Source organism: Panthera leo, chromosome F3 (assembly GCF_018350215.1).
Source record: "Panthera leo isolate Ple1 chromosome F3, P.leo_Ple1_pat1.1, whole genome shotgun sequence".
In the NCBI taxonomy this organism is placed as follows: domain Eukaryota; kingdom Metazoa; phylum Chordata; class Mammalia; order Carnivora; family Felidae; genus Panthera; species Panthera leo.
The window spans coordinates 27653677-27679388 of record NC_056696.1 but is presented as its reverse complement, the minus strand read 5'-3'; the positions used below and the strand labels follow the sequence as shown (position 1 = coordinate 27679388).

At 36.0% G+C, this 25712-nt stretch overlaps 1 protein-coding gene and 1 pseudogene across 5 annotated transcripts in view; both read left to right on the top strand.

Annotated features, from left to right (window-relative positions):
* Window positions 1–25712, top strand: part of XPR1 (xenotropic and polytropic retrovirus receptor 1) — a 215134-nt gene that overhangs the window by 82889 nt on the left and 106533 nt on the right. The gene's annotated exons all lie outside the window — the stretch shown is intronic.
* On the top strand, window positions 12256–15420 carry LOC122211986 (annotated as a pseudogene).

The window sequence follows — 25712 nt, the reverse complement described above, 5'->3', positions numbered from 1 at the left end:
TGTTCTTAACAAACTCTTCAAGGGATTCTGATACATGCTAAAGTTTGAAAAAACACAGACTTAGAATGTTATAGTCTTTTTTTGTACCAGCCAGCAAATAAAATTCTATATATGTTCTTCTATTCAGGAGTTATGCCCTTAGAATGTCTTAATCAGTTACACTATCCATATCAGAATGTTTAAAAGGTAGAATTGATCAGAGAGTAAAATCAGAGCATGTGGTTGTTAGATGTCATTAGAATTTACAGGGTGATTTCTGTATTTTGTACTGACGCTGGAGGAAATCCAGGTTATAAGATTTCAGCATTTAGATAAATTTATCTTCCTATTTTTTCTTTTTGATACCATTTGTTGACATTTAGCCAGAGTGTTGAATTTGACAGACTGAGGGTAGGCTTAGTTAGTTGTTAGTAATTGGTTCGGAATACCACTTGACATAGTATCAAAGTAGGTCTTTGAGAGAGGGGAGGAAAGAAGTTCTGCCTAGCTTGGGTTTCAGCAGGGACTGAAAGTATCATTCTTCCACTGGTTATGTGGGTCATAGTTTGAAAGTCATTGTCCCAATATAGGTAAAATATGTCCTAAGACACAGTAGTGGGTTTAGATTTTTTTATATACAATGAGCATTTAACAAATGTTTGAAGGAGAGAGTTAGACCTTAAATTAAATTGTTACTTTATTTTATATATTCAGTTATACATTTTAATTTTATTTAGAACTCTCATTTTCAGAATGGACTAAATGAAACTAGAAATTAGTTGACGGCGCCTGGGTGGCTCAGTCGGTTAAGTGTCTGACTTTGGCTGAGGTCATGATCTTGCAATTCGTGGGTTCAAACCCCGTATTGGGCTCTGTGCTGACAGCTCAGAGCCTGGAGCCTGCTTTGGATTCTGTGTCTCCCTCTCTCTCTGCCCTTCCCCCACTCATGCTCGCCCTGTCTCTAAAAAATAAATAAAACATTAAAAAAAAATCTTTAAAAAGAAATTAGTTGACAAATTGGCCTATGGAATAAAATGATCTGATGTGTAATGTAACTTAGTTGAACAAAAGTGTAATTTTATTTTGTTTTTAACTGATAAGTTAATTTGTGATTATTAACCTGTGATTTGACTGTTCTTTTGAAAAATACTACCTAAGAAAGTAAAATGTTTGACCATCAGAACAGTGGTCCCAAAATAGAGTTCAGACTGTTTTTCAACCTGACACAGTTGTTTCTCTTGCTTTGCTCTCCTCCTGAAACGATGTTTCCATTTTGGGGATGCGAAGAGCTATGATTATTTATAGACTAGTGTGTTTTGGACAGGTGGTGTGTTTACACAGGTCAGTGGAATTATCAAATATCCCCCAAGACCTCTACATTTCGATTTATCATCGCTCTTTGTATTTAAAATTACAAAATACTTGTGTTGGGTAGATGGAGAACATTCTCTTTAATTTTATATTTTAATGCAGCAGATGTCCTCTATTTTTTAGGGTTTTTCCCACAGTTTTGGAATGATAGAGTTACTGGTAAGCTCTATAGCTTTGTCACTGAAAAATTTTAAAGAGTTTTTTGTATCTTCTTAAAGACCATGCAATTTATACGTATCTCCCCCTTTTTTAGTTTCTGCTTTATATTTGACAGGAGATTTTAGGGAGTCAGACTCTGTAAGAGCCTAAAGCATTCATAAGTTATTGAAGCTATTTATATTATATAATTCCAAAATTATAGTAAAGTCATAAAGTAACTGTTGGCAATACTACATAACAAAAACTTCACAAGTTAAAACAACTGAAGTTTAGCATGTGCACATATTTTTAGCTTTAAAACCATTGCTTTATTAATTCTGTAAGTGACCGGAGAGTAAATACTCTAACTATTGTACTAGGGCCAATTTGCCACAAAAGGCACCAAATTCTTTCAGTCAACCTATATGTGATAGTTGTCTTCTCTAGTATGAGTTCACTTACTTCCTTGTAGTAGGCTGGAACTACTTTCATTTTATTCCTTTTTAAGAGCCCCTGCCTCTTAAGAACCTACTCCTCCCATCTGCTTAGAGATTAAATGATATAATATAGTCCTTTTCAGAAAGATGTTAATAGTAAAATGATCTCTCCTCCTTTTTTCCTCTTACCTGTCTTCAATTCCTCTGGAATCTCCTCTTTGTTCTATATTCATGAAGCCTTGGTCATCTAATGTCATCTTCAGTTTTCTATATTACACTGAATTAACAACTTCTCATAAGATCGTCCTGATACTTTATTAACTAGGAGTAGTAGTTAGCTTGCCTTGAGACATTTGGCTATTTCATGATCTTATATCACGTGGTTAAAAACCTCTTTCTATCTGGATATTGTGTGTGACTGTTTGTATTCATCAGTCTTTTCTGTTCTAACAGTTCTGATTTTACTCTTCCTTCTACAAACAAAGATGGAAAGAAGAAAAGTGGGTTCTCTCCTGAATACATTAACACATAGTTTAATAAAAAACCAGGATCATGTGCCAAATCCTGGAGGTGAGAGGTGGTCAAAAAAATAAGCCATGATCCATAGGAGGAGGAAGAAGATTCTTAACTAATTCAGTGAGATAAATGTTACAAGGAAAAAGAGAACCAAGTGCTGTGAGAGTAAGAAGGTGACATTTGGCCTTGAGGAAGTTTGGGAAGAGATGAGTGAATATCTAGGAGAGTGGGCCTTTTAGCAGGATCTTGAAGCAGGGCTAGTTTATCCTCTAGGCACTGTGAGCACAGTACCCACAGTAGGGCCCACAGTTCTCTTAGGAGCCTGCAGAAAAGTCAATTTCAATTTATTTTAAAATCAAAAGAAGAACGAATATAGGAATAATGAATATGTAATAATGAACCCAACCCGGATTATATTCATCTTTCTACTAATGCAGATATAAAATGTAATTTTCAATATTTTTAAAAATAGAGGTAGTGGCTTACCAAGGTGAAAGTACCTGGGACTTGCAAAAACCATAATGCAGCATACTTTGAAGGGGAAAGTAAGCGTTTGTGGGTGCTAGGGACTGGGATTGGCAAAATTTTGAGTAAGAAGCTTATAATTAAATCACAGATTCACTTTAAAGAGCTTAAATAAATGTGGTTTCTTTTACACATGCTGCTGCTGCTAGTTGAAGTATTATGATAACGAGACAAATAAACAGTACTTATCTAAACTAAATACCACTTGATTTGCTAAACCCCAAATAAAGACTAAATAGTGAATGAAATAATCATTATGTTGAGAGGCAGTATCTACTTTAATATTCCTTAGTTATTATCAATTTAATATCAACTTTTCAAAAAAATGATAAGATGTATACTTCACTGATAACAGAATTTACTGGTAACAGAAATGTCGCTAAAATGTGGTGGTGTGAAAATTACATCTTTGATTCTTAGAAGTGCTGTAATTTTTTGGTTTTGCAAATCCATTGCCATACAGGTCATATTTCAACATAAAATAAATCTCCCTGGTAAGATAAGGATTGACCATTTCAGACCTTGATTTTATTCACCATTATAAAATGTAACCTATAGGTGTAGGTTAGCTGTAATTACTCCTATTTTATAGATGAGAGAAACAGTCAAAGAAAGATTTGGAGTATTTTTCCCATGGTCAGACATTTAATAAGAAAGTGGTGGGGCCAGGATTTCAAGTTGGGTAATCTTGATTCCAGTACACTTCCAAGTTGCCAAATTCAGTTTCGGGTAAATTAAATCCAAGGTCTTTGGGGACAGGTAATGGGCAGATGTTCAGCATGGTGTATAAGTCTAGATCTCAATATAGGCCAGAGATAAAGATTTTGATGTTTTCCTCATATAGGTGGTAGATTTTAGTAGGAAGAACCAACCCTGAAGATTAGTATTTTGGAAACCAAGATGAGAGATATGGTGTCAAGAAATATGAATGGTCAGTATCATGAAATGCAGCAGAGGATTCTTAGAAGATATGGACTGAAAAGGGTCTGTCTTAGCAACAATAAGGATGTCATTGGTGAATTGCAAAAAGAAGTATTTAATCAGGGGTGCCTGAGTGGCTCAATGGGTTAAGCATCAACTCTTAGTGTCAGTTCAGGTCATGATCTTATGGTTCACGATTTTGACTCCTGCTTTGGGCTCTGTACTAACAGTGCAGAGCCTGCTTGGGATTCTCTCTCCCTCTCCTCCTCCACCCTCCCCTGTTCTTGCTCTCTCAAAATAAATAAATAAACAAAAAATTATTTAATTTTCAGCAGTGCCCCTCTCTGTTAGAAGGGAAGTTGAAGCACAAAGAAGATAAACCTTAGAATGTGACCTTTACTGGAAAGTTGTAACTTTTATTTATTTGGTTTTTGTAGATGTTACTAGTTAAGGGTCTTGAGATCCTCGTTGGTAATGAGCCAGTGAGGAATGACAGAGATGCAATTTAGGTCCCTTGATTACTCATAAGAGAGATTTGATCTCAATATGTTTTTAGTGTGACTTTATTGAATAATGTCTGTTGAATTGCAAAAACCCACTTGAATTCAGAAATACATATTGTCAGACAGAATGTATCTGTTCTGTATTTAATAGTCCAAGTCTATTTGAAAAGTGATCAAATAGTGTCTTTTTAAATAATTTGAAACAGATTTGGGTATTACATTGTGGCTCTCTAGACATTTAACTTGTTTAAACTTAAGAAAAATTGATTTCCAGTTAACACCAGATTTCATAAGAAAGAAAATATTAGCTAAATAATTAATTTTTTGAAATGGTATGTATTGCAAACAAAAATAGGCAGCATCTGTTAATTCAGTTGGGTAGACAAGATTGAGCTTGGGCCTTTAAATTTTTAAATATTGTTCAGAATTTTTATTTCAAACATCTTTTAGGTATATTTAGTGCTAATACTATGTCTAACCAAAGCTTGAAGTCTTTGATTTATCTATAGTTATTAAATATTTTATTGACTGATCAAGTGGTGAGAGCTGGTCAGCTGACATTCTCTTCACTTGAACTCCCTCTTAATGATTACCTTCATCTACAATATAATGATATTAATTACATTAATTTATATTAGTTATCTTAACTGTTAATAACTGAGGCATTGCAGTTTTAAAAATTGATTTATAAATAAGGTAGTAAAGAATAAATTATGGTCAGAATAGTTTAATTTCAATTTTCATTTTCATTTTTTTTTTTTTTTTAATTTTAGGGAGAGAGAGCCCAAGTTAGGGAGAGGGGCAGGAGGGAAAGAATCCTAAGTAGGCTCAGCATAGAGCCTAATGCGAGGCTTGATCCCACGACCCTGGGATCATGATTTGAACCAAAATCAAGAACTGGATGCTCACCTGACTGAGCCACCCAGGCACCCCTGTTCAGGATAGTTTTAGTGTATGTTCCATTGTATTCTTACTAGGTGAATTTTGTAATTCACACTATTGTAAGATGTTTCAGAGGATTTTGAAGGTCTTCTAGTTTCACCTCCCATCCCTTGCATGAATCCCTTTTGCATTATGACTGAGATGCTCATGCAGTCTTCACACTTCCAGGGATAGATCATTACCTCTCAAGATATACAGGAACCACTCAGTCATGTGTGCCTACCATATACTAAACATAGCAATGAACGAAATAGACACTTGCCCTATCCTCATGGAGTCTATAACTCAACAGTGAGTTTGAATAAGTAATTAAAAGTATGTAAGCATTGTGAAGAAGAAATACAGAGTGCTATAGACTAATATGACAAGGGGATTTAACAAAATCTGAGAGGATCAGAGAATGTTGTCTAAGGTATTAAAGTTTTAACGCTAACATTTGGAGGATAAATTAGCTAGGATAAAGGTGGGGAAGTTTTTCAAGTCGAGGGAAGAACCTTTATCAGGATCTAGAGTTGAGAGCATGGCACATTCAAGGAACCTGAAGTAACTATAGTGACAGGGCATTCTCCTCACCTCTGCAAGAACCTAGCATGTCTCTTATGTATTGGGGACTAAAGAAACATATTTTTATTTTAAGGATTTTCAGATTTGGAAAGTCAGCATTAGCAATAGTGAAGTACTTCCCTTAAGTGACTATAAGAATCAGACATTAACGAAATAAGAACAGGATGTTAAGAAAACCTCTCACAAATAACTGGGGTCCAGGGGGAGTAGAGACCGAAAGGAGATATGAGATATTATGCAAGTAAGGGCAACCGGTTGTAAACATGGGTGTTAATCACTAATACACTTACAGGCTGGTAAGACTGGAGGAAATTCAGCTTATAACCTAAAATGGCATTTTATAAAACAAATGATTTGATAAAAATTATATTCTTCCTTTTTGTTTCATGTCTCTCCTTGCTGGGAAATGGCCTCTTGCAATCATGATAATATAAATTGATACTGTGATTTGATTGTTGACATTTTAAATTTTATTTTTTAAGTTAACATACAGTAAGGATGGGGCACCTGGGTGGCTCAGTCAGTTAAGCATCCGACTTCGGCTCAGGTCACGATCTCACGGTTTGTGGGTTCGAGCACTGCGTCGGGCTCTGTGCTGACAGCTTGGAGCCTGGAGCCTGCTTCAGATTCTGTGTCTCCCTCTCTCTCTGTCCCTTCCCCTCCCTGTTTGTGCTCTCCTTCCCTCTTTCAAAAATAAGTAAACATTAAAACATACAGTAAGGTTTACTTTTTGGGGGTGTATAGTTCTAAGAATTTTAACATGTGTATCAATCTGTATAGTCACCACCACAATCAGGGTACAGTGTAGTTCTGTCACCCCAGAATCCTTGAGCTGTCTCTTTGCAGTCCCACTCTCTTCCTACACATAACCCCTGTTTCCCATCTCTATAGTTTTGTTTTTTTGTCTTTTTCCCATCTATATAGTTTATTCTACATAAATAGAATAATATGTATGTAACTTTTTTTTTTTTTTTTAATTTTTTTTTCAACGTTTTTTATTTATTTTTGGGACAGAGAGAGACAGAGCATGAACGGGGGAGGGTCAGAGAGAGAGGGAGACACAGAATCGGAAACAGGCTCCAGGCTCCGAGCCATCAGCCCAGAGCCTGACGCGGGGCTCGAACTCACGGACCGCGAGATCGTGACCTGGCTGAAGTCGGACGCTTAACCGACTGCGCCACCCAGGCGCCCCTATATGTAACTTTTTGATACTGGCTTCTTTCATACAGTGTAAGTCCTGTGAGATTCATGCAAGTTGTTACTTTAACAATAACTCATTCCTTTTATTACAGGTTTTTGTGTGAATATAAGTTTTTTATTTCTCTAGATACTCAGGAGTGGGATTGGTGAGTCATTTGTTAAGTCTGTGTTTAGCTTCGTAAGAAACTGCCCAACTGTTTTCCAGGGCGGCTCTTTTGTATTTCCATTGGCAACAAAGGAGTTCCATTTGTTCTGCATCCTCACCAACACTTGATATGGTATTTTTTTTATTTTAGCCATTCTAATATGTGTATAAATAAATGGTATCTCGTTGTGGTTCTTTTTTAGAGTCTTCATTATAATTTACAGAACACAAAATTATGCAAAGTGAACAATTTTGATGTTTTTAGGTATTCAGAGTTGTGCAAGCATCACCACAATCTTAAGTTCAGAACATTTTCATCACTGTGGTTTTTATTTTGCATTTCTCTCGTGGCTAATGGTATTGAGCATCTTTTCATTTGCCATCTCTGTTTCCTAGTCTTCTGTCCATTTTTTATTTGTGCTGTCTGTATCCTTCCTGTTGAGTGCTGAAAGTTCCTTATGTATTCTGAATATAAGTCCTTTGTTGATTATGTGCACTGCAGATATTTCTCTCAGTCTGTAGCTTGTCTTGTCATTCTTTTAACAGTGTTCTTTTGCATAGCAAAAGTTTTTAATTTTGGTGAAGTCCAATTTTTCAGTTTTTTCACTTTGGTATCATCTCTAGGAACTCTGTGCCTAACTTCTGGTCACAAAGATTTTCTCCTTTATTTTCTTCTAAAAGTTTTGCAGTTTTACATTTAGTTCTGTCATCTCATTTGAGTTAATTTTTATAGAAGGTGTGAGCTTTAGACCAGTTCATTTTCTTACATATGGATGTTCACTTGTTCTAATATAATTTGCTGGAAGACTCTATTTTCTCTTTTGAATTGTCTTTGCACCTTTGTCAAGAATCAATGGGCCATATTTTTGAGGGTCTATTTCTGGACTCTGTCCTGTTTTGTTGCGTTATGTTGCTGTTTGTCCTTTTACCAATACCGTACTATGGACAATGTCTTACAATCAGATACTGTGCTTTCTCTGACTTTATTGTTCTTCTTCAGAAATTTAATGGTTTTTCTAGTTCTTTTGCTTTTCCATATAAAGTTTAGACTCAGTTTATCTATATGTACAAAAAAATCCCCCTGGCATATTGATTTGGAAGTATGTTAAGTCTATGGATCAATTTAGGGAAAGTTGACCCCTTTACTGTTTAGTGTTCCGATCTATGACCTGTGGTAAGTCTCTCTATTTAGGTCTTTTTTTTATATATTTCATCAATGGTTTATAGTTTTAAAGCTACAGATCTATGTATATTTTGTTATATTTATACTTGATTGTTTCCTTTTGGGTTTTGTTGTTGTTTATTTATTTATTTTGGGAGAGTGAGAGAATGAGCTCGAGTGGGGGAGGGGCAGAGAGAGAATCCCAAGAAGGTTCTGTGCTGTCAGCACGGAGCTTGATCTCATGAACTGTGAGATCATGACCTGAGCTGAAATCCTTCCCTACCTTAGTGTTTTAGCCTCTGCAAGTCCCTGTTCTTACCATTGTCATTGCCACCACTACCACAGAATTTCTTAGGGTCTAGGGTGGAAGAAAATGGATAAAAGAAAAAAAAGAGATTCTCTCCACTGAGTGCTAAGAGATCCCTTTTCTTTTCCTCAAGTCGGATTTACAGGCTGTTTGAAGCTCAGTCTGTCTGCGCTGATGGCCACTTTTGGGTTTGGGGGTGTCATTGAGTCTAGGCCAATGGATATCAATAAGGAAAAAATTGCCAAACTGATGGCTGCTTTGCTGCTACTTCAAATTCTGTTTTTTTCCAGCAAACTGTCTGATCCTATTTACTTTTCAGAGCCTTCAAATAACTGCTGCATGCGTTCTGTTTAGGTTTTACAGATGAATTCAGTGGGAGAGACAGATGGCATATGCTTACATCTTACTCAAAACCAAAACCTTGATTGCTTGTTTTTTTTTAATAGGACGCTTAAAAAACTATTTTCTTCCCCTCTAAACAAACAAAAACTAGATCTTGCTAGAACCGAGCTATTCTTTAATACATTTCTTTGGGTAAGCTTCATTAACCCCTGAAAGGGGAATTTTTTTGGGAGGGGTGGTGAGGGACATGAGTACAGGAATTACTTAAAAATTTGTTGCCTTATGGGGAGCCTGGGTGGCTCAGTTGGTTGAGTGTCCGACTTCGACTCAGGTCGTGATCTCATGGTTTGTGAGTTCGAGTGCCACATCAGGCTCTGTGCTGACAGCTCAGGGCCTGCAGCCTGCTTCAGATTCTGTGTCACCCTCTCTCTCTACCCCTCCCCTGCTCACACTCTGTGTTTCTCTCTCAAAAATAAATAAACATTAAAAAAAATTTTTAAAAATGTGTTGCATTGTATATAACATGCCCATCTTTCGAACTGACTTTAAATTACATTTATTTTATGTAGCATGATTGAAATCAGCTTCATGATTTTTATAGTTCACTTAAATTGAAATCTAATTGTATTATTTTTATGACAAGTGATCCTTTGTTCTTAATTATGAATAATCGGTACATGCTTATTTAATATTTGCAACAACTCTGTCTTCACTTACAACCTATTTAGTAGATAGATCTGATCAAGGAATCTAAATATTATATAATTACATTGCCTGAATCCAAAACTTAGAAATTGGTATACTTTTTTTTTTTTTTTAAGAATACTAGTAATTGTAACATTTTTGCCTCAGTGGATTATTGTAGCTGCCTATGAACAACTTTTATCTTCACTGGCTATCAGGAAGCACTGGTTTTCAGAAAATGTTAAAAATTATCCCATAAAAAAAAGTAAGAGCTATTGTTGAAAACTCTTATCCATTCATTTGGTAGTGGATTGTTTCTTTTTACTTTTTAGCCCATACAGATCAACCCATTATTTAATAATGAAGTTTGTCTTCATTGTTAGAATTTTAGGGTTCTTAAGTATAGGGATTATTTATTGTTTCTTTAGCACTTACTGTCATTCAGTAGATAATGAATAAGTTATCTTAAATTTGGATAGTGAAGTTTTTTTTTAAATAAGTTAATAGGGAAGGCTTTATTGCTAATTAAATATGAGACATTACAGAAATATTATTCTGACTTTGAAATCTGCGGGGCAGAAACAATGAGATAATGTGTGTATGGAGTAAACACATGTACACAGAAAAATAGAGATGTTATAGCCATTAAGAGATAAGACTGGCCAATCCCACGGTTGCTGTGGCTTTCTACTTCCCAAGGAGCACATCTCTGTTAAGATTTCTGTGGGTGGGTCCCTGGCTTTTTGACCAAAACCCTGTGTCCATGCAGCAAACTCTCCCTTATGTAAAGTGATTAGAGTGTCTGTTCTTTGAAATCAAAAAGCACAATAGAAACAGGTTTCTGCTTAAACATTTGCAAAGAAAAACATCCTTATATGAATCTTAGTGAGGTTTGGTATAAATTATATCTTTGATAACCTAGTATGATACAGCACAAATTTAGAGTCAGTCATATACCACCTTGAATTGGAGAGTTACTGTTTACCTGCTATGTGATCCTAAACAAATCACTGCTAAGTTTTAGTTCCCTTGTTTGTGAAACATTTACATGAGATCCAACCAGTAGTGTACTGGAACTGGCTTGCACCCCTTCATAAGAGCCAGTTGTTAAAACTTTAGAGATCTTATGAGCTGATTGTTAAACACAGCCATCATTAAAAATTAAATGATACAAACTTTAAATTATGTTAAAAGCAAAAATAATGCTGAACCGGTCACGTCCTAATTATTTGGCTACCTTGTACAGTATGTCTATTATGTCTGTATGGTGAAATACCATATAATGATGTGCTGTTGCATACCTCTTCCCAACTCTGTGTTCAGTGCATTTACATTGGTACCTTGAAATCTGCATGATAGTATTTATACCACAGAAATTGGTATTATTTTATTTTTTTGATTTATTTATTTATGAAAAATACTGATTTATTGTTTTGATGGTTGTCTAGATGTAAGAAAGTGATAGAAAAATACCAATAAAGCAGATTAAACTTAAAAGTTTGTTGGGTCTGTTGCTTGTTATTGTTAGTAACTCAGAAGTTGATGAAATACTGTAAACTACAGGCATACCTCGTTTTATTGCACTTCATTTTATTGAGCTTCACAGATACTGTGTTTTTTACAAATTGAAGCTTTGTGGTGACCCTGAATCCAGTAATTTTATTGGCACTATTTTTTTCCAGTAGCATTTGCTCACTTCATGTTTCTGTGTCACATCTTGATAATTTTTGTGGTATTTTGAACTTTTTCATTATTATGTTTGAATTACTGCAATTTCATGATAAAACTTTAATGGATGAAGAGTTACTTCTCATGGATGAGCAAAGACAGTGGTTTCTTGAGATGGAATCTACTCCTGGTGAAGATGCTATGAATTTTGTTGAAATGACAAAAAAAAAGGGGGGGGGGTTTAGAATATTACATAAACATAGTTGATAAAAAACAGTGGCAAGGTTTGGGAAGATTGACTCCAATTTTGAAAGTCCTCCTGTGGGTAAAATGCATCATATGCTACAGAAGAATCATTTGTTAAAGGAAGGGTCAATCAATGCAGCAAACTTCACTGTTGTCTTCTTATTTTAAGGATTGTCTGAGCCTGGGTGGCTCAGTCGGTTAAGCATTGGACTTTGCCTCAGGTCATGATCTCAGGGTTGGTGGGTTTGAGCCCTGTGTCAGGTTCTGTGCTGACAGCTCAGAGCCTGGAGCCTGCTTCTGATTCTGTGTCTCCCTCTCTCTCTCTGTCCCTCCCCCACTCACGCTCTGTCTCTCAAAAATAAACAAACATTTAAAAAAAAAAAAAAAAAAAGAATTGTCTGAGCTGGCTGGGAGGTGGTGGTTGGGCAGCCAACAGGGTGTGGTGGAAGCCACTGCTTCCTGGCTGCATTCCTGGCCAATGATACCCCCAGAGAGGGCAACCTCTTGGCACTCATTGGGTACACCAACAACCTCACCACGCCTGCATTCCTCGCCATGCCCATCACCTCCAACCTAGGGGTGGTGGCCCCTCCAAGAAACTAGTGATCAAAAATTTCTGAGACAGACCTAAATTGCCTGATAGCTGCGCTCAGAATACCTGGCAGAAGCATCATGAGGTAGTGAAAGCCATACAGCGTGATACCTCCATCAGATGCAACCTGGAAGAGCTCTACCAGGATGTTGAAAATACCTGTTCTCAGAAAGTTTCTCCAACGCTCTACAAACAGCTGCGCGAGGTCTGTGAAGATCATGTCCAAGCACAGATCCTTCAGTTTAGAGAAGCCTAGATAGTGTTTTATTTTTAAAGAAGATTAACGTGTGCTGGCAAGATCATTGCAGACAAATGATCATTATCAGAAGTATTTTCCTGTTTTTGGATTGCATTTTTGTATTTCTGAGTTCCCCACTTCCTTCTGTCTGGAATATGGGGTTGGAACTTTTTAGAAAGCAGATCATTAGTGATAAAAATGCATCTGAGTAAAAGTATTGATGGAAATTTGCTATTAATTTAATGAGAAAGGAACATTGAAGCAGTGGATTGAAATTTACTGAGAACTCAGCTGAGTATGCTCTCTGACCTTCAGGTATATTAAGATCCATTTGAAATTTTTGGCAGAAACTAATTGTTTATATGATGCAGAAAGCCACAGATTAATGCAAGAAAGAGAGATTCCAGAATATCTTAACCATGTCAGTAAGTGTTTAGAGGAAGAAGGAGACCAAGTAATCATGTATTTAGACCACAGCACACAGAAACCACTGATTGCTTATGTGGAGAAACAGCTATTAGGAGTACATTTAACAGCAATTCTGCAGAAAGGGCTTGACCACCTGCTTGATGAGAACAGAGTGCCTGACCTCATTCAGATGTACCAGCTGTTCAGCCACATGAAGGGCGGGCAGCAAATCCTGCCGCCGCACTGGAGCAAGTACATCCAGACTTTTGGGACAACAGTTGTCATCAGTCCCGAAAAAGACATAGACCTAGACATAGACAGGAACTGATGGATTTTAAGGATCTGATGGGCAATGTGATAGAAGTGTGTTTTCAGAGAAATGAGAAGTTCTTCAACTTGATGAAGGACTCCTTTGAAACATTTATCAATAAGAGGCCAAATAAGCCTGCAGAATTGATAGCAAAGCTTGTTGGTTCAAAATTAAGAGTGAGTGTTAAAGAAGCAATAGATGAAGAGCTGGAGAGGATTCTTAACAAGGTCATGATAATATTCAGGTTCATTCAAATGCTTTGAAGCATTTTATGAAAAAGATTCAGCAAAAAAGACTCCTTGTGGGGAAAAGTGCCTCAGTAGATGCTGAAAAATCTATGTTGTCAAAACTAAAGCATGAGCGTGATAATTGCTTTCACCAGCAAGCTAGAAGGCATATTCAAGGACATGGAGGTCTCCAAGGACCTCATGGTTCATTTCAAGCAGTATGGTGCACAATAAAAATGACCCATGCTCTATAGGTCTAACAGTGAATGTACTTGTGATAGGATCCTGGACAATACACTAATCTATGGATTAGTTAGATGGTTAAACTTCAGAAATGGTTAAACTTCAGGAAATATTTAAGACATTTTATCTCGGAAAGCACAATGGTTGAAAACTTCAGTGACAAACTAAATTGGGACGCTTTTTTTTAAAGTTTATTTATTTATTTTGAGAGAGAAAAAATGAGGAGGAGCAGAAAGAGAATCCCGAGCAGGCTCCCCATTGTCATCACAGAACCCAATGTGGGGCTTGATCTCACAAACTGTGAGATCATGACCTGAGTCAAAACCAAGAGTCGGACGCATAACCAACTGAGCCACTTAGACACCCCAGGTCATGCTGTTTTAAAAGCAGAGTTTAAGGAAGAAAAGGAGTTCCATGTGTCCCTCTTCCACATGCTGGTGGTTCTCATGTTCCATGAAGGGGATCCATTCACCCTTGAAGAAATAAAAAAATGTCCACAGGGTTAGAAGACAGTGAAATGAGAAGAGCTTTAGAGTCCTTGGCCTGTGGCAAAGCACAAGTTCTGGTTAAAAGTCCCAAAAGGAAGGAGGTGAAAGATGGGGACGCATTCATGTTCACTGGGGAGTTCAGGGTTTTTCTAATAAAGATCAACCAGATCCAGATGAAGGAGACCATTGAAGGACAAGTCAGCACCACTTGAGAGAGTGTTTCAGACAGTATCAGTGTGTTACAGACAGTATCAGGGTGATGCTGCTATTGTCAGAATAATGAAGATGAGAAAGACTTTTTTTAAACATTTTTTTGTTTATTTATATTTGAGAGACAGAGAGAGAGCGAGAGAGAGAGAGACAGACAGACAGAGCACAAGTGTGGGAGGGGCAGAGAGAGAAGGAGACACAGAATCCAAAGCAGGCTCCAGGCTCTGAGCTGTCCACACAGAGCCTGACACGGAGCTTGAACCCGCGAACTGCAAGATCATGACTTGAGCTGAAGTCAGATGCTCAACTGACTGAGCCAACCAGGTACCTCAAGAAAGACTCTTAGTCATAATCTTCTGGGTTCTGAATTGTATAATCAGCTGAAATTTCCAGTAAAGCCTGGAGATAGGAAAAAGAATTGAATCTCTTACAGAGGCTGTATGGAGAGAGACAAAGACAATTCTAATCAGGACCACTACATGGCCTGATGTGTTGGCCAGCTGTTTTCTCTCAGTGAGACACTAGAATATAACTTCAGAGCAGTGAAGCACTTCTGTGCTTTTTCCAGGACTTCTGATATTAAACGAGCATGGAGACTTTTGGATTCGAAAGAAGAGATGATTCTTGGATCACTCTTCACAAAGCTTAAGGGTTTGCAAATGGCACATGTGCCTTTCCCTCCAGTTCTTCCTCTTCCTCTTTTTGGCGTTTAAATAGTTTCTGTTGCTCTGTGCAGAATGACTTTGAGATTGGACAAGAAAATATTGGTTAAAAGAGGTTCCTTTGTAAGGTGTCGCTCTTGTGGCAGAACACTGAAGGTTTGGTTTGGCATGTGTGTGTGATTATGAATGTATAGTTAAAAGACCCTCCATGGGCTGCAGAGATGACTGGATAATTAAGGTCTTGATATTGTGAAGCAGAGGTTATTTTGTCAAAAGATTAAGAGAGTTTTGTTGGCATCTGATTTCACATTGTGTGTGTATGGGTGAGGTTGAACACAGGATAATGATGATGTCTTGATTTCAGCTCAGGTCATGATCTCATGGTTTATGGTATTGAGCCCCATGGTGGACTCTGCACGGACAGCAGGGAGCCTACTTGGGATTCTCTCTCTCCCTCTCTGCCCCTGCCCCTCCCCCTGATCATGTGTGCGTGCTCTCTCTCTCTCTCTCTCTCTCTCAAAATAAATAAGCATTTAAAAAAAAAAAACGTTAAATCTCCTATAAAACTTTTTACAATGGTTATAGCACAGTTAACAATAGCCGTCCCTGTTCATGGCTGTTAAAACAAACTAAACTTTATTAGAGCAACAGTACAAATGCTGCAGTTAAAAAATTCAAATAGCAGTTACCCCAATGCAAAAAACAGGGGCTGCTAGATGCAATCTTAGAAGACTGAACACAGACACACTCTTCCCAAACCCCTTAACAGAAAATTCACAAACAGCTCAGAGAAAGTCAAACAGAGATGCTCATGGGTTCACCGCAGCAAGTACAACACAACCCAGGGCTCTCTCAGTAGACATGAGAAATCTCACCATGAAACCTCACTCGAAACAGTCCGTCATAAGAGTTTAAAGCATATGGAAGATAAAGGAAATAAAGGGATGTCAGTATTTAGTTTTCATAAGTGATTAGCCAGGTTTTGACACTATTTCTTCTTAATGCTTGCCAACGAAGGGCTCTTGTTTCCAACCTAAGTGTCCATCAACTAAGAGAACCTGCCTTCAGGATTTTGTTGGCACCTGATTTCATGTTGTGTGTGTATAGGTGAGGCTGAGCACAAATAATGAAGTTAGTACTTTAACTGTAACAAAGAGACTTTTCTAGAAACATTTAAAAGTACTTTATATTTTACATAAAAGCATGTTTCATTTTTGATTAAAAGCTACCAAACGAATTTTGATCCAGGTATCCATGTTTAAAGTAGTGTTTTCTGGGATGTACCACCTATGTAATTTGATTTTGTGCTAAATTATTAAAAGTTTCTCCCTTTTTTGATTTTACCTTCCCCAGCTCCCAAATTTATTACCAGCCTCTGCCTATGGGTCCTGTCCCCATGCTTTAATAAAATCGCCTTTTTTGCACCAGAAAAAAAAAAAAAAGTTTCTCCCTTTTTGAAACGTGTGTTTAAAATATGACATCTTATGGGTTTCAGTATGGAAATCCTCACCCTTTAAGTATTGTCATCATTTCTATATGTGTAAATTTTCATTTGCAAGTTCTGTAATATGTGGTCTATAAAAGACTAAATAGATTTCTACCTCTTAAATTTTACATTTATTGTCTCTAGAAAATCTCTCTAGAGAGTGTTAATATTGTAATTGAATAGATAAACTTACTCTGAATAAAATTAGTTTAATTGGCCTAAAAAAAATTTTGCCTGAGCATCCCAACCTTCAGCAACTACCATCCCGATCAGTCAGCAACCATCAACACTGAGGCAAGATCCTCTATCGGCAAAAAGATACCATTTGCTGAAAGCTCAACTTATGTTTAACATTTTTTAGCATATATTTTTAATTAATTAATTTATCTTTGAGAGAGAGCGCTCAAGTGGGGGAAGGGCAGAGAGAGAGAGAGAGAGAGGCACAGAATCCGAAGCAGGCTCCAGGCTCTGAGCTCAGCCAAAGTTGGACACTTAACCGACTAAGCCACCCAGGTTCCCCAGCATATAAAGTACTTTAAAAAATGTTTATTTATTTTAAGAGAGACAGAAGGAGCGTGAGCAGGGGCGGGGTGGGGAGAGAGAGAAGGAGAACGAAAATCTCAAGCAGGCTCCATGCTCAGCTCAGAGCCCAACGCATGGCTCGATCTCAACAACCAGGAGATCATGACCTGAGCCAAAATCGAGAGTCAGACGCTTAACTAATTGAGCCACCTAGGTGCCCCATAAAGTATTTTTTAATTAAGATGTATGTATATTGGGTTTTTTAAAGACATTATGCTATTGCACATTTAGTGGACTACAGTGTAGTATAAACATAACTTTTTAAATTTTTTAATGTTTATTTTAGAGAAAGCGCACTTGCGAGAGTGGGGGAGGGGCAAAGGGAGACACAGAATCCAAAGCAGGCTCTAGGCTCTGTGCAGACATCTGAACTTGAACTCATGAGCGGAAAGATCATGACCTGAGCCGAAGTCAGACACTTATTTGACTGAGCCACCCAGGCACCCCTAAACATAACTTTTATATGCACTGGGAAAGCAAAACATTCATTTGACTCACTTTTTTGCAGTATTTGTTTTATTGCAGTGGTCTGGATCCAAACCATCAATATCTCCAAGGTATGCATGTGTTATCTAATTCAGCAAAGAAGTTGCTGATATCATTGATGAACGAATGAGGTTATGACATACATCATTGTTGTTTCACGTTCCTTTTATTCTTTAAGTGAAAATATCAAATAACATTTAGATTGGAATTACACTCCATCAGTTGCAACCCTTGGTTGGCTTCTCATGAGTTTGGCGAAATCAGAAGAGCATTCTGTGAGAGTAAGCTGGCTTTATGAAATTTACAATAAAGACTATTGTATATTTTATTATAATTTTTAAATTATTTCCTATAGCCTTCAATATTTATAACAAACACACATTTCATGCACACACACACACACACACACACCCACCCAAGGGCTGATTGTTAAACATTCAGCAGAACACCTCTGTGTCTTGCACAGAACGGCATTCATTAAATACTCCTTTCTCCTCTCCTTTTCTCCCCCTTGGCCTTTTTAAAGAAAATAAAAATATCTACCATATTTAATGTAATCAGGGTTGGTGAAAGAAAAAACTCTTAACACTGGCTTTAACTTCAAGGCTGTTATATTCTTTAGTATTGTCACTTTCATCCTTATATTAAAAACAGATCTTAGTTAAAAAGGACAAATGAAGATTTGAGGGAATAGTATATTCTTTCGAATTCCATTGCTGGGAGCTCTCATGTCTAAAAATACCAATACTCAGTTCTGTTTCAAAGAGGGACATTATAGGCATAACAAATATAATATTTATTAAATATTGGAAAGCTCCTGTGAACCATAATACTTGTCAAAATTTTCTTGAAAATGTTTTTCCAAGAAATAGGAGTAATTTAAATTTTTCCTTTTATTTTGAAACTTTTTGTTCTTTTTCCCCTTTGTCCCAATCCAGTTTAATAAGGAAATGATCTTATTTTTAAAAAACAACAACACATTTTGACACTGGTTACAGTCACAAGCTGATTTTCTTTCATTCCAAAGATATATTATGGATTCTTTAACAGCATTATATTTTCTGTCATTTTGATTTTTCTTCTCATTTCTAATCTAGAATAAAACATTTTTTTAAAGCTTCTGTTTGACAGGGGTTTTTTTCTTACGCATTCAGAGTATACTCACTTCCCCTACCTTCATCTATATTAAATAAAAGAAAAGCCAGCTGTATTTCTGTGGTGCATAGCTGATTGCTTTCCAGCTCCCAAAGGAGAGGAACTAATTGCTAAACATAGAGAAAATGAAACAGTGAGATACCTTTCTATGTGGATTTAATAGTTACTAATCAGGGAAAAGTAAGCCTTTACACGTTCTAATCCTATTACTTCCAGAAGAATAACATAGAGTAATAGTGTTTCCTTCTCATGTACGTTTGCAAATATATACAGGAAGGATTGAATTATGTTGGCATCTTTGTAGAAAACCAAGTGACCATACATATGCCGACCTCTTTCTGTGCTCTGTGTTATACTCCACAGGGTTTATCCTTATGCCCGTGTAACACTTATTTTCATTACTATTGCTTCATAGTAAGTCTTGAAATCGGACAGTGTAAATCTTCAGTTTTTTTCTTCATTTTCAAAATTGTTTGGCTATTCTAGGTTTATTGCATTTCCAAATACATTTTAAAATCCTGTCAAATTTTGTAAAAACAAATAAAACCCCAAAGAGACCCTGCTGGGATTTTGATTGGGACTGCATTAAAGCCATAGATCATTTTGGTGAGAATTGACACATTAACAATGTTGAACATTGTAGTTCATGAACATGTAGTATTTCTCCACTTATTTAAGTCTTGTTTACTTTGTCTTTTTTAACATTTTTAGTTTTCCAAAGTTTCTGTTTTCCACGCTTTTATGTACAGATCTTGCACATATTTGCTCAGTCTGTCCCTAAGCATTTCATACTTTCGATGCTATCATAGATGATACTATTCTAGAATTTTATTTCCTAATTATTGCTAGAATGTTGAAATACAATTGAATTTTGTATATTGTCCTTATAATCCAAAACCTCATTAACTTATTAGTAATAGCACTGCTTTTGTAGATTTCTGAGGATATAGTACATACACATTATGTTGTCTGTGATTAAAAACTATTATTTTTTTTATTTCTGATCCGTATGCCTATATTTTTTATAATTGTTAACCCACAAGTTACAGGCATACCTTATTCATTTATGTATTTTTTGTCTGATCATTAGTAACTTCCTTAATTTGAGATCATTATGACCAAATTTTCAAGCTGTTAGTAAATAGAGGAACTCTTTGGTATAGCTTTTCTAATAAGGCCTGTCATTCAAAAGATGCCTTTCATATCAGTACCTAATAAATAATACTTGGAATGGAATATATTAGAAAATGTAAGTTTCTAATTTTTACAGAAAACTGAAGCTATTTCTTTGAAGCTTCTTTTAATCCATATCTTTTATCTGTCGCTGTTTAAAAATTTAAGACATATTTTATATTAGTAGATTTACTTTGTAAGGAAAGCAAGATTTACTTATAAAACAGCCAAACCTGCTGATAGCATTTTGAAATTTTGTGTATTCTTCCATAATATTATAGTTATTGTATTGATGTACAATAACATTGTACAACAATGTATTGATGTTTTATACATTTCCTAGAAAATTAAATATAGGTTACTTTCAGAGGTAGAATAATTTAAATGAACCAATAGTTCAATTTGCAGTGGCAGACCCTCTTTCCTGTAAAATAGAAAAAGCAGATGGCAGTAATCACTGAAATAAATTTCATCAGCATGTCTATAATTTTAAATGTATAAGGGTTGTTGAGCTCATCTTTCATATAGACTGTTGAAATTTGTTTCCATCATGGAGGAAGGAGAAAGGAAGAGTTAATGTCTAAGGGGAATAAATGTGTCGCCCATAAGTCTGGGGATATGAGCTGGGATCCTTATAAATATAGAAAGCAATGTAATGATAGTATCGTCTGTGACACTTAGTAATGGAAAAAGAGGAAGGAGATAGTATGAGTATGAGAGAAAATAAGATTGAACCTTCAAGTGAAAGTTGAATGTTTATTGTATTAATTAATACTTACTTGCAGACTTGAATGCTAACCTTGGCTGGCAGAAGATGCATTGGATGGAAAAGGAACTTTGGTTATAAATAAGATCAGAAGAAACGTGACAAAATAAAGGATAGTAGTTAGGTTAGATGACTGAATTTTTTAAAGGATTATTTAGTCTCACTCTCTCATGTAAATTATATGGCTAAATTTGGTGGTTCATTTGGCATGGTTTCATTGTAGATGTTAAATTTATTTGGATAGGAAGTTTGCCATAAAGCATTAGATAATATTGGTATCTCCCTATTCTTACCTTTATCTTTTCTGAGAGCTTGCCCTTGAACACACATGTGCTTGCTCTCTCTCTCTCTCTCTCTCTCTCTCAAAATAAATAAATAAACATTAAAAAAATAGGAAAGAAAAAAAGCCCAGGATAATTATGTAGAAAGGACACTGTGTTAGTAGTGGAATCTGAATTTGAATCGTAACTCAGCCAGTTGGTTGACTTTCGGCAAATCACTTTGAGCCTAACTTTGCTCTGTACAAAATGGTAATGGCATTCTGGCAATTCAGGACTCTAGCATAATGTAGATAGATGCTCAACAAATCATAGTTATGACTCTTTTGGAAAAAAGAAAAAAAGAATAATTAGAAAGTACTTGTTAAGGTAATCATCTTTATAAAGTCAGTGCTGAAAATATTAGAATTGTCACTTCAGTGGCATTGCTAATGAATAATCCAAGAGGAACTAATTTTCCTCTTTTTTGGTAGTAATGTAATATTTTATCAATTATATATCATCTTGTACTGTTCTCAGTGTGATGTAGGTCTATAAAATCAACACACTGTATTTTGGCTGAGAGTAGGAAATGTCTTCCACTTTTAGTGTAGTCTTAGCACAGTGCTAAATGCACATTCCTATAAATGGTTGACACATGGGTGAATATGTATTTTAAGTTGCACTTTTATTTCTTCAGCTTTCACACTATTGTTCTTATAGTTCTCTTACAGTACGGTTTCCCACCACTAAAACCCGTATGTCCTCAAACATGTCTAACTTTCGTTAGAGCCTTTGTATTTTCTATTACACTTGTCCTCACGTTTTTGCCAGGCTAGCTCCTCCTTGTCATTCAGATTTCAACTCAAATGCCACCTCTTCACAGACATGTTCTCAAACCACTCATTCTAATGTCACCTTCCCTGCACTTGTTACAGTATCATATTACCTGGTTTCATTTTCTTCATAGCCATTAAAACAATCTGAAAGTACCTTAGTTTACTTAATGTCTTGTTTATCCTTCCTATAGAATATGAGTTCCATAAGGAGAGTAGAGTCCTGGGTCCTACTGTGTCTTATACTGTATAAATGACCCCTTGTGGAAAAGTTAGCATCATTTACTTTGATTAATAGTTTCTTTGCCTGTGTCCAATATGTTTGTTTTATTCCTGCTAATTGACATGTCTATGAGAGCTCATTTCCGTTCTCTCTAGTTTTGTGTATGTTTGAAATTTTCCACAGTATAATGTTTTATAAAGGATGAAACTGCTTTATATTGCAGAAAAGTACTTACTGATGTGGAACCAAAGTCTGCCTGTATTCTTCTCTTTTCTTATATTTTAAAATAACTTTGTAACAGTGGGCTCTTCTCCTTCAAAATTTTTCATGTCTCCTTTTTTAAAAAACAAACAAACATTTTTTGTTTTCTCTTCCTCTCTCTTCCCCTTCTCTCTCCCCATTACTCTCCTGCACCTAGTAATTTACTCCAAAAGCCCAGTGTACAGTATTGGAACCTGAATGGGATGAGGAAGGCACCTGCATGGGTGGGAGTGGGTCACTGCAGTCATGTTGGTTACACACAGAGGCTTGATCAAATAACTAAATATGTTGAAGGTAATAGGAGCCAGACTTCTTTTAGGGGAGGAAATTACAGATATGGAGAAGGATAAAGCTAGAATAAACTGTATGGTGTTGGGCTGGCATTGGAGATATTACGATGAGCTCATAGTTTTCGACATACATAGGCTGATGTCGTACATGGGTATGTATGCATACATGCATTAGTTTTGTGTACTAAGAGGGAATGGGAATCAAAACTCCAATAACAATGAGCACACTGAGTATCCAGATGTTAGTTTCTAAATATAATTAGTTCACATGATTTGAAACATGTAACACATGATTTGAAAACATGAGTTTGTTCCAATACAATTACTGTATTAGGGAACAGATAGACCCCAACATGAATTTTGTGTTTATTTATGTGTAGTTTCACCCTTACGAAACACTAGGTAAACTCAGAATATTATACCCAACTAAACCAAGCTCTGTAGAAAGACACAAAAAACACACATGTGCACACCTCAAACATTTACCATTTACCTTATTTTACCACTTGTGTTATGTGCCATACCCATTCACATCTGGTGTAAACTTTCCCTGATGTTATATGGCTAGCCCTCTTCACTTCACAATAATTCATAAACGCCTTTCAGACAACCATTTCTACAAGCAAACTTAAGATCTTTTTAAGGTACAGTGCCATGTTTACTGTGGTATATGTGTATTTCTTATTTAACATATGTAAAACTATGTTACTGTTTTTATTAGGTTTTTTTTTCAAAAATGTTTATTTATTTCCTTAGCATGAGAGGGACAGAGAGAGAGGAAAGAAAGAATCCCAAGCAGGCTTCACGTGGTCAGTGCAGAGCCAGACTGGGGCTCAATCTCACGAACTGTGAGATCCTGACCTGAGCCAAAATCAAGAGTCGGATGCTGAACTGACTGAGCCACCTAGCTCTCCTAAAAAGTATTTTTTTAAATAAAAGTATTCTGTATCCCAGAATTTAAGAATGAAATCAACAAATTCTAGGCAAAAGAGGGAATTCCAAAATTCTTATTCCAAATGAGCTTACTCTTAGGATTGGAAATTAAGATGTAAACATCTGGATAGTTAAATAACTACATCAGTTTAAATAAAGGGTTTGAATAACATGATACACAAAATCAAAAGAGTTGTGCTAAGGTTGTAAATGAACAACTGCTGAAGTATTATTTATATTTATATTATATTTAATTATATTATCTGTATTGCTAAGCTTTTTATTTACTTAGAGAGCAAGTGGGGGGAAGGGCAGAGAGAGAGGGAGAGAGAGAGAATCCCAAGCAGGCTCTGCGCTGCTAGCGTGGAGCCTGACACAGGCCTGGATTTCATGAACCGTGAGATCATGACCTGAGCTGAAATCCAGAGTCAAGACGATTAACCACCTGAGCCACCCAGGTGCCCCTATTTTGCTGAATTTTAATAGCCAGTTCTGAACTTACTAAATTACATGTTTCATTTTAATGTTTTAAAACTAATGCACTAACCAAAAATATTGCATCAGGGCATGATTTAATAGTTGCCTAAATTATACCTTTTGCAGAATCTTAATAAAGAAATATTATGTTTATAGAAACTTAAAGAATGTATCTTCTCCAGTACATGTTTTTAGTGTATCACCAAAAATTGTTCTTGTATTTCCCCATTAAAATAAAATATGGCAATTTCATAAGCTGAGACATATTAGAAAATCTGTTTTTTATTCAAGCAAATAGCCAACATTGTATAATTTCTTCTTTTTATTTCTTCAAGCCATCAGCAATGTTTTTTACCTGTTTTCCAGTAGTATATGATGAAAAGTAATTGTGTTTTTGTTTCCATATATTTTGTGTGCGTCATTCTAGCATTTTTCTTTCCATGGCAGAAGGAATCCATTTCCTCAGTGGTATGTGGCTCTTTGTAGCTATGAAGAAGTTACAAAAGCAGTTTCTAAACATTTTTCATTATGCTTTCTAAAATTTTATCAAATACTTGGAATATCTTTGGACTTTAAGTCATTGCTGACAAATTCATAAAGGTTTATCTCCATGTTTTAGATACTTAGTTGTTAAATCCCCTGTTAATCCTGATAGCTTCATACTGTCATTAGCTAGAAAGTACACATCACAATAAATACGTAAGACAGATTTTGTTGTTGATGATAATGGATGTATTTCAGATAGCCTTATTACTATTTTTTGAATTTCATTAGTCAAATTTGTCAGATCTGGATTAGATCATTTCTAATTTTGCTTCAAAGTGTGACTGATTGTGACCTTATATTAGGAATGTAAGCGCTTGCTCCACTTTTTTCATGTTGTTTGCTTGTGATTATGTTAAGATATTCTGTCGATGGCTTTGCTTTTTTTTTTTTTTTTTTTTTGCAGTGCTGTTTTTTGATATATCAATTAGGTTTTTCAGTAGAAAATATATATAGATTGTGTAAAAATGCAAAATATACAAAAGTGTATAGTGAAAGTCTTCCTTCCATCTGTTTTCCCTTGCTATGTGGCTGGGTGTCCCTAAGGCATTACTGCACAAGTTTCTTAGAATTTTTTTCATTTGTTTTACACAATATTTTGCAACTTATTTTCTTTTTTTATTAAAAAAAATTTTTTTACATTTATTTTTGAGAGAAAGCATGTGAGCAGGGGAGGGACAGAGAGATTGGGGGACACAGAATCTGAAGCAGGCTCCAGGGTCTGAGCTGCAGCACAGAGCCGACGTGGGGCTCAAACTCACAGACTGTGAGATCATGGCCTGAACTGTGAGATCATGACCTGAGCTGAAGTCGGACGCTTATCCGACTGAGCTACCCAGGGGCCCATATTTTGGAGATTATTCTGTAAGTATTCCAACCGCTCCTTTGTTTAAAAAAATGCTGCGTGGTATTACATTATACGAGTTTCCTGTTATTTATTTAGTCTTACTATAATGGGCATTTAGGCTCTTTTCAGTCTTTTGATACTACAAACAATGCTGTAATGACTATTTTACATATGTTGTTTTATACTTGTGTAGGTATCTCTAGGATAATTTGCTAGAAATGAAAATTGCTAAATTGCCATCCATAGAGTTGTTTTTTAATGCTCTTAACAGGAATGTATGGGTGCTGCTTTCCTTCACTCCTTCATTAACACATACTGGCAGAGTTTGTCTTTGCTCACTAGGTATATAAAGAATGGGTTAATTATCAG